Source organism: Sinocyclocheilus grahami, unplaced genomic scaffold (assembly GCF_001515645.1).
Source record: "Sinocyclocheilus grahami isolate Dianchi unplaced genomic scaffold, SAMN03320097.WGS_v1.1 scaffold1726.1, whole genome shotgun sequence".
NCBI classification, from domain to species: Eukaryota; Metazoa; Chordata; class Actinopteri; order Cypriniformes; family Cyprinidae; genus Sinocyclocheilus; species Sinocyclocheilus grahami.
The window spans coordinates 143,465-152,088 of NW_015506905.1; the positions used below are offsets into that span (position 1 = coordinate 143,465).

An 8,624-nucleotide genomic window follows, 5' to 3' on the forward strand; every position below is an offset into this window, starting at 1 on the left:
GATAAAGTAGAATTAAAATAGAATAGAAACTGCTAGAGTTAGAGGATCAAATAAAGATGGAAGATATGTGTTTTTAGTAATTTCTTGAAGATGGCTAAGGACTGCTCGGATTGATTTGGGCAGGTCATTCCACCAGGAGGGAACAGTTAATGAAAAAGTATGTGAAAATGATTTTGTGCCTCTTTGGAATGGCACATTAATGCGTCGCTCACTTGCAGAACGCAAGCTTCTAGAGGGCACATAACACTGACGTAATGAATTTAAGTAAAGGGGTGCAGAGCCAGTGGTGGTTTTGTAGGCAAACATGAATGCCTTGAATTTTATGCGAAAATACTGAAAAAAAAAGATCTTATTGTCTCTCTTATTCTTTTCTAAATTTTCACTTCTGCTCAAGCTTCTGTATTACTTTAGTTTATTCTCAAAACATGCTGTTATACTGTGAGTATTGTTGATTCATAAATTTGTGCTCTTTAAAAACTGAACATGTGATACATGTTATTCAGGTTCTGGTTCCCAGGTGAGCCAAATGACGAGCATAGTCATGAGGACTGTATTGAAATGATTCCTTCAAATCTGATCCTGAACAACTGGAATGATCTGCCATGTTCAGAGAAGAGAAAAGGTGTTTGTGAGAAATAGGGTTCATCTCATCTTGTCATGGTTTTGCTTCTATATATAATATAATCATTATTATTGTGAATGCATGCACTCTTAAAAATAAAGGCGCTTAATAGGTTCTTCACAGCGATGCCATAGAAGAACCATTTTTGGTTCCACAAAGAACCATTCAGTCAAAGGTTCTTTAAAGAACCATCTCTTTCTTACCTTTTTATAATCTGAAGAATCTTCTTTTGCCACAAAGAACCTTTTGTCAAACAGAAAGGTTCTTCAGATGTTAAAGGTTCTTTATGGAACCATTTAGGTAAAAAAAGGTTATTCTATTGCATCGTGAAGCACCTTTATTTTTAAGAGTGTATTTTTTGATTGAGGTCCATGTCTTTAAATAAACTGTCAATTATGATTTTTTTAGAAAGAAAATGTGAAATTGTCATAATTTTCTTAATGCTTTAATAATATTCTGTATTTCATGGCGTGTATCAGGGCGATCTGAGACACCAAACCTCTGATGTGTTCATGTTTTGCTCCAAAACAAGCAGCTCTGTATTAATATGATCTTATTCTAACTGTTATCATGTTGCTCATTTGTTGCTCTGAAGTGTTGAGGAGACAATCACAGTAAAAGTCTATTGAGTGTATATTGTGTCTGTAAAACTGCTTTTGAGTTGAATTGCTTTCTGTTTGAATAAAATGTTCAATTACTGTCATTACCATATTAAACTTGCCATTTTTGTTGTCATTTCATACAATATTCTTGAGTATCTGGTTTATGACTCCATGGCAGGGGCGTCCAAACTTTTCTTTTTAAAGGGGGCCAGGTTCGACAATGTGGACAGTCCGGTGGTGGATGCTTATTCTTGACCTTTAGTGAACTGATGCACACTGATCACTAATAAAGAAAAACTGTATACAGATCAGCAGGAAAGCCCCTATTGGATTTTACCTTTGACACTGCGGTTATGTCACAGATCAAGCTGGAGCCAACAGGTTAGTTAAGGATAAACAGGTTTATTGACAGGAATTCCAGTGGTAGAATGACTGAAACAATGAATGGGGAGTATCCAACTCAATAGATAGTTATGTGAGTCTTAGCTTGGTTAAGCAGATGGTTTTCCTTTTGTAGGTTTGTGGAGAGTATGGGATCCAGGAATGAAGGAGATCGATGAAGGAGGAACCTCGGGAATATAAGGGTAAGTAGACAGGTCAATAGCATAGAGAGAGTCTGGTAAGTTCAGTGTAGTGAACGGTAGACTGGACAGTGAGTGACTGGAAGGAGCATGCTTTTGAATGTTGGCTTGATTGCAGATGACAGGTGCGGGGAATTAGAACTCAGGTGAATGTAATCTGTTGTAATTAGTGGCAGGTGATTGTGGAGACTCGCTGACATTACCCCCTCCTCCAGGGGCGGCTCTTGATGCCCTCAAGCGGCGACGGGGGTGACCACAGCCTCTTTGAGGAGTTGGTGCTGGCATGAGAGTGGTGTGAAGTGCATTGACCAGCTCCTCAAGGACATCCGCGGGAGTGGGTGGTCGGGGATCCATGGAGGTATCTGTTACGGTCCGGTCTTCTGTCACAGATCAAGCCAGAGACAACAGGTTAGTTAAGGATAAACAGGTTTATTGACAGGAATTGCAGAGGTAGAATGACTGAAGCAATGAATGGTGCGTATCCAACTCAATAGACAGTTATGTGAGTCTTAGCTTGGTTAAGCAGATGGTTTTCCTTTTGTAGATTTGTGGAGAGTATGGGATCCAGGAACGAAGGAGATCGATGGAGGAACCTCGGGAATCTAAGGGTAAGCAAACACAAGTCAATAGCATAGAGCGAGTCTGGTAAGTTCAGTGTAGTGAACGGTAGACCGGACAGTGTGTGACTGGAAGGAGCGTGCTTATGAATGTTGGCTTGATTGCAGATGACCGGTGCGGGGAATTAGAACTCAGGTGAACGTGATCTGGTGTAAGCAGTGGCAGGTGATTGTTACAGTTACAGAGAGGCGTTGAATCTTTGACTCAGAAGAAACTGTAGTTAGAAAGCAGAGTCACGTCTCTCAGTGATGAACTAAGCAAAAAAGCATCTAAACGATGTTAGTACAAATCTGTTTTTCTTCGCTGTCTTTTATGCACACAGTTTTAAAAGATGAGTTTGTCTGTGTGGTCCAGATTTTTTTTCCACTTCCACTGAAGCGAAGAGCTGGTCTGACAGCAGGCAGTACCACAGGGATCATGGTGGTGATCTGGTCATTATCAACACTGAAGAGTAGCAGGTGAGTTCAGTGGCAATCATTCAATTCATTGCCTCTGATCTTGTGACTTTGACCTGTATTACTCTTTTGACCCTCACTTTCGCACCACACATCAGGTCTTTTATTATGAGATTGCAGCAACCTATCATTTCAGGAAGCACTGCCTCTGTGCGTGTTAAAGGAGAGGTGATGGAATCAACCTTTTTTTTTTTTTTTTTTACACAGAGACATATACCTTCATTCATTAAAGAAAGTGTGTGGATTGGTTTGTCTGACTCGGAGAATGAGGGCAACATGAAATGGGTAGATAATTCTCCACTGAATCAAGGGTAAGACAAAGAAAACCACATGTTCTTTGGGCATTTGTTTGTAGGTGCATCTTTCTTCTCATATCTGCTTCCTGAGTACTTTTATTTTTAGCTGTACAGGAACTGAATCTGACTTTTTTTTTAAGGCTTTGGAGCCCAGGTGAGCTGAACAGCTTTCAGGGTACAAATGAGGACTGTACTGAACCGCTTCCTACAAGAGACAGCGTGAACAATTGGAATGATCTGCCATGCTCATTGATGAAAAAATGGGTTTGCGGGATTTAGCATCCATCTGTTTCTTCACCTTTGTTTTTGTTTAGCTTTTTTTGTGATTGCATTTTTGGTGAAGATTGTTTAAAGGAAAACTCATTTATTAACCGGTTTTATGTTTTATATATATATATATATATATATAGTATTATTTTTTTTTATTTCATGTGCCTTCCAATATCAAGAGTGTAAGATAAAATCTAAGATATATCTAAGATAAAACATGTTAGAAGAAAAAAGTTGTTTTCCTCCTCCAGAAATAAATACATGAAAACATCCTGAGAAGCATCCTGTTTCTTTTACTCTGTGTCTGTGCTGTAGATTAACTAGATAAAGTTTTTTTATTTTATATATATATATATTCTGTAATTTAAAACACGAGTGGAGGAGAAATGTACAATTTTACTTTTTTATTTATCTATTGCTTTAAAAAACTCACAACACTCATATTCATATCCTATATATCTTGAGACTGTATTTTTTATTTCTCTCAATTTAAGAGAAGAGTTTTGCTGAGAAATTTCTTACAAATGATGGCAATGAAGAGCATTTATTACTATAATATTACAAAATGGCAAAGGCACTAGATGGCGCTAAAAATCATTCTCACACTGTATATTAATATGCAGTGGACAGTTTATCATGTGTTCATGTTTAGCTCCATCACAAGCAGCTCTTTTAATATGACGTTATTCTAGCTGTTAGATATATTTATCATGTCTGTGAGGCATGTATTTGCTGAGTTTTGGTTCATTTTTGTGAAGTGCGCCTGTTCAAAATGAGACTGCAGAAAGCGCATCATGTTTGTTTTCTTTATTTATCTATGATTTTATGAAAGCACAAAGTTTTGTTGATATTGTGAGTGCACACAAATAAAAGTAGACCATTTACAGTTACGAATGATGTATTACTCTTACCTTTATGAGTAAAAATGAGACGTATCCACTTAAAAAAATGCAAGTGATCGCGCTGGCGCCTCCATGTCCTGCAAAGCGCGCTTCAGCTTCCACTCTCCGCAAACTATTAGATATAGTGCACATTTATCTAGGTTTAACGTTTAAACATTGTTATATGCCGCTGGCCGCTTGGTCGTTACTTTAAAAACAAAAACTTATATTCAACGAACAAAAAATGCTCCAAACGTTTTTCAAAATTAATGTAATAAAAAAACAAAACAAAATATAATCACTTTGCCATTACATACAAAACTGAAATATTTTAATAGCTGAAACAGTAGTATACTGTAGGCTGTTTTGGGAGAAGCTGTCAGACACGGGCCGGGCTAGGGCCTGAGCATCTCAAAAACCCTAGTCTGAAAAAGTTTGGATATTTGTCCTTCCGTAGCCTACTTCATCTTTAACTTTCTCAAGAGTGATCGCACATTTCACAAGATCCATTTCAGCTGTCACAAGCTGAGGGTGAAGCTTATGCCGAGTTCACACTGCACGATTTTAGCCCGATTTTTCACTCGCCGACAGGTTTTGTGAAATCGCCGACAAATGCCCGACATCGGAGGCAAATCGGTGCTCGTTCACGCGAGTGACAATCACACAGTGTGAATTATCAAAGATGCGATCTGAGAGAATCGCAGACACGTCGCCGACGTCCGCAAAATATTTGGCATGCTATATATCTGTAGCTGTCGGCGATTCACAATCACGCTGTGTGAAATGAGTTCTGACTGAAAACTACATCGGCGATGACCTACAGCCAATGAGAGACCAAGATACAGGGCCGAGGGAAGTTCGGGGAGGAGTTATAGACCAGAATATCAGTATTTTACAGAGGTGGGACTTTCAAGTCACAAGCAAGTATTCAAGTCAAATCCCAAGTCCTCAAAGAGTTAAAGTTAATGAGATAATTAAGTGACTAATTAAATGATGATTGTGAATTAGTGATGAACAGCTGCTGTTAACAATCAAATCATTGAAGAAAAGAGAAACACAAGAACTACATCTGACTTCAGCCACAGCCTTAGATGAAGTCAACTGACTGTCGCCGATCCATCGTGCAGTGTGAACACAACAGCAACTGAATGCTACCCCAGATAGTCACAACGGCGATCCGACGAGTTTGAACATCGTGCAGTGTGAACTCGGCATTACCCAGTCAACACGTAAGATCATGCGATGATCACAGTGACATCACATCATTCTCATAGTGTGATACTCACAGTGTGAGTAATATGCAGAGGTGGGACTTTCAAGTCACAAGCAAGTCTTCAAGTCATATCAAGAGTCCTCAAAGAGTTGAAATTACTGAGATAATTAAGTGACTAATTAAATGATGATGTGCATTAGTGATGAAAACCGGCTGTTAACAATCAATATCATTGAAGAAAAGAGAAACACAAGAACTACGTCTGACTTCAGCCACAGCCTTGGAGGAAATCAACTGAAAAAAAACCAAAACACGATGCCACCATAATTGTGGTCAAGGTTTGCTTTAGTTGGGCTCATGACTCTTATACTAATATACTCATACCTATTTAAAACATTTGTGCATTGCTGAATCAAACCTTGAAGCAGCAGATTAACTTACACTTGCTGCTTATAACTCATGATGAACTAACATACAGAAAATGGTCTCTCTTTGGTTTGTTGTCTGACATTCAGCTATTTCAGAACTGCAAAAAAAAAAAAGAAACAATTAATTAAAATCCTATTAAATAAATTCCACCTCAATGATTCAATGTTGGAGAATAAATAAGATATTGACTCAGGCTTTTATACATGAACAATTATCATACAATCCTCAACAGTGGTGACAATAATTTGTCATATTGCAGTGCATGATGGGAGTTTTTACTATATTGTTACCCAGCATGCATTGCAGCATGAAGCATTTTGTTGATCGTCACCATTGTTGAGATTCATAAGCTGGTTCTTGATGTCTGTGTGTGTCTAAATAGAGTTAGCGTTCATGTTATTATGTGCATTACGTAGATTTCTGCTCCAACTCCTGATGAATATTTCATTTACAAGCAGCTAATATTTCCTCATGGTAGAACATTGGTATATCTGCTTCATCACACCTTATGCATTGTTACAAAGAGAGATCTAACAGCGGGTCAAGAGCCCCATTAAGGCTGGTTGCACACTAATCAATTTTAAGGCAGATTTTAAGCCCGGTTTGCATCCCCGAACGATCGAGGGGTAAGGCCCGATTCAAGGCTGGTTAAAAACGATTTTTTTTTGTCCATAAAATCCTCTATTGTGTGGTATCATTATGATTATTTATCTGCTCCCGATCGAGACAGAGCGAGATACCCGCGATAGCCAATGAGAGCGAGCAAGCGTCACCTACCGGATGTTGCGTGCATCTATAGCTGAAACTTGGCAGCCATATAGATATATTTATCATGTCTGTGAGGCATGTATTTGCTGAGTTTTGGTTCATTTTTGTGAAGTGCGCCTGTTCAAAATGAGACTGCAGAAAGCGCATCATGTTTGTTTTCTTTATTTATCTATGATTTTATGAAAGCACAAAGTTTTGTTGATATTGTGAGTGCACACAAATAAAAGTAGACCATTTACAGTTACGAATGATGTATTACTCTTACCTTTATGAGTAAAAATGAGACGTATCCACTTAAAAAAATGCAAGTGATCGCGCTGGCGCCTCCATGTCCTGCAAAGCGCGCTTCAGCTTCCACTCTCCGCAAACTATTAGATATAGTGCACATTTATCTAGGTTTAACGTTTAAACATTGTTATATGCCATGATTTGAGAAGGCTAAATTGATCAAACATAGGCTCACTGTCTGCCGCTGGCCGCTTGGTCGTTACTTTAAAAACAAAAACTTATATTCAACGAACAAAAAATGCTCCAAACGTTTTTCAAAATTAATGTAATAAAAAAACAAAACAAAATATAATCACTTTGCCATTACATACAAAACTGAAATATTTTAATAGCTGAAACAGTAGTATACTGTAGGCTGTTTTGGGAGAAGCTGTCAGACACGGGCCGGGCTAGGGCCTGAGCATCTCAAAAACCCTAGTCTGAAAAAGTTTGGATATTTGTCCTTCCGTAGCCTACTTCATCTTTAACTTTCTCAAGAGTGATCGCACATTTCACAAGATCCATTTCAGCTGTCACAAGCTGAGGGTGAAGCTTATGCCGAGTTCACACTGCACGATTTTAGCCCGATTTTTCACTCGCCGACAGGTTTTGTGAAATCGCCGACAAATGCCCGACATCGGAGGCAAATCGGTGCTCGTTCACGCGAGTGACAATCACACAGTGTGAATTATCAAAGACGCGATCTGAGAGAATCGCAGACACGTCGCCGACGTCCGCAAAATATTTGGCATGCTATATATCTGTAGCTGTCGGCGATTCACAATCACGCTGTGTGAAATGAGTTCTGACTGAAAACTACATCGGCGATGACCTACAGCCAATGAGAGACCAAGATACAGGGCCGAGGGAAGTTCGGGGAGGAGTTATAGACCAGAATATCAGTATTTTACAGAGGTGGGACTTTCAAGTCACAAGCAAGTATTCAAGTCAAATCCCAAGTCCTCAAAGAGTTAAAGTTAATGAGATAATTAAGTGACTAATTAAATGATGATTGTGAATTAGTGATGAACAGCTGCTGTTAACAATCAAATCATTGAAGAAAAGAGAAACACAAGAACTACATCTGACTTCAGCCACAGCCTTAGATGAAGTCAACTGACTGTCGCCGATCCATCGTGCAGTGTGACCACAGCAGCAACTGAATGCTACCCCAGATAGTCACAACGGCGATCCGACGAGTTTGAACATCGTGCAGTGTGAACTCGGCATTACCCAGTCAACACGTAAGATCATGCGATGATCACAGTGACATCACATCATTCTCATAGTGTGATACTCACAGTGTGAGTAATATGCAGAGGTGGGACTTTCAAGTCACAAGCAAGTCTTCAAGTCATATCAAGAGTCCTCAAAGAGTTGAAATTACTGAGATAATTAAGTGACTAATTAAATGATGATGTGCATTAGTGATGAAAACCGGCTCAACTTTCTGCCTATAACTCATGACGAATGAACATCATAAAGTGGTCTCTCTTTGGTTTATTGACTGGCATTCAGCTATTACTGAACTGTGAAAAAAGAAAAAAAAAGTCCCACTAAACAAACGCCACCATAGTGCTTCGATATTAAAAATAAAAATAAATCTGTATCAGCTCAGGCTT

The 8,624-nt window shown here is 38.9% G+C and overlaps 1 long non-coding RNA gene across 1 annotated transcript in view; it reads left to right on the plus strand.

Moving 5' to 3' along the window:
- The window catches only part of LOC107572270 (uncharacterized), a 2,521-nt gene extending 416 nt beyond the window's left edge, over nt 1–2,105 (plus strand). The window contains exons 2-3 of the long non-coding RNA XR_001607311.1: nt 1,742–1,745; nt 2,096–2,105. This is a non-coding gene — a long non-coding RNA (uncharacterized lncRNA). The remainder of the gene's footprint in view (nt 1–1,741; nt 1,746–2,095) is intronic.
- Nucleotides 2,106–8,624: the final 6,519 nt, after the last annotated feature.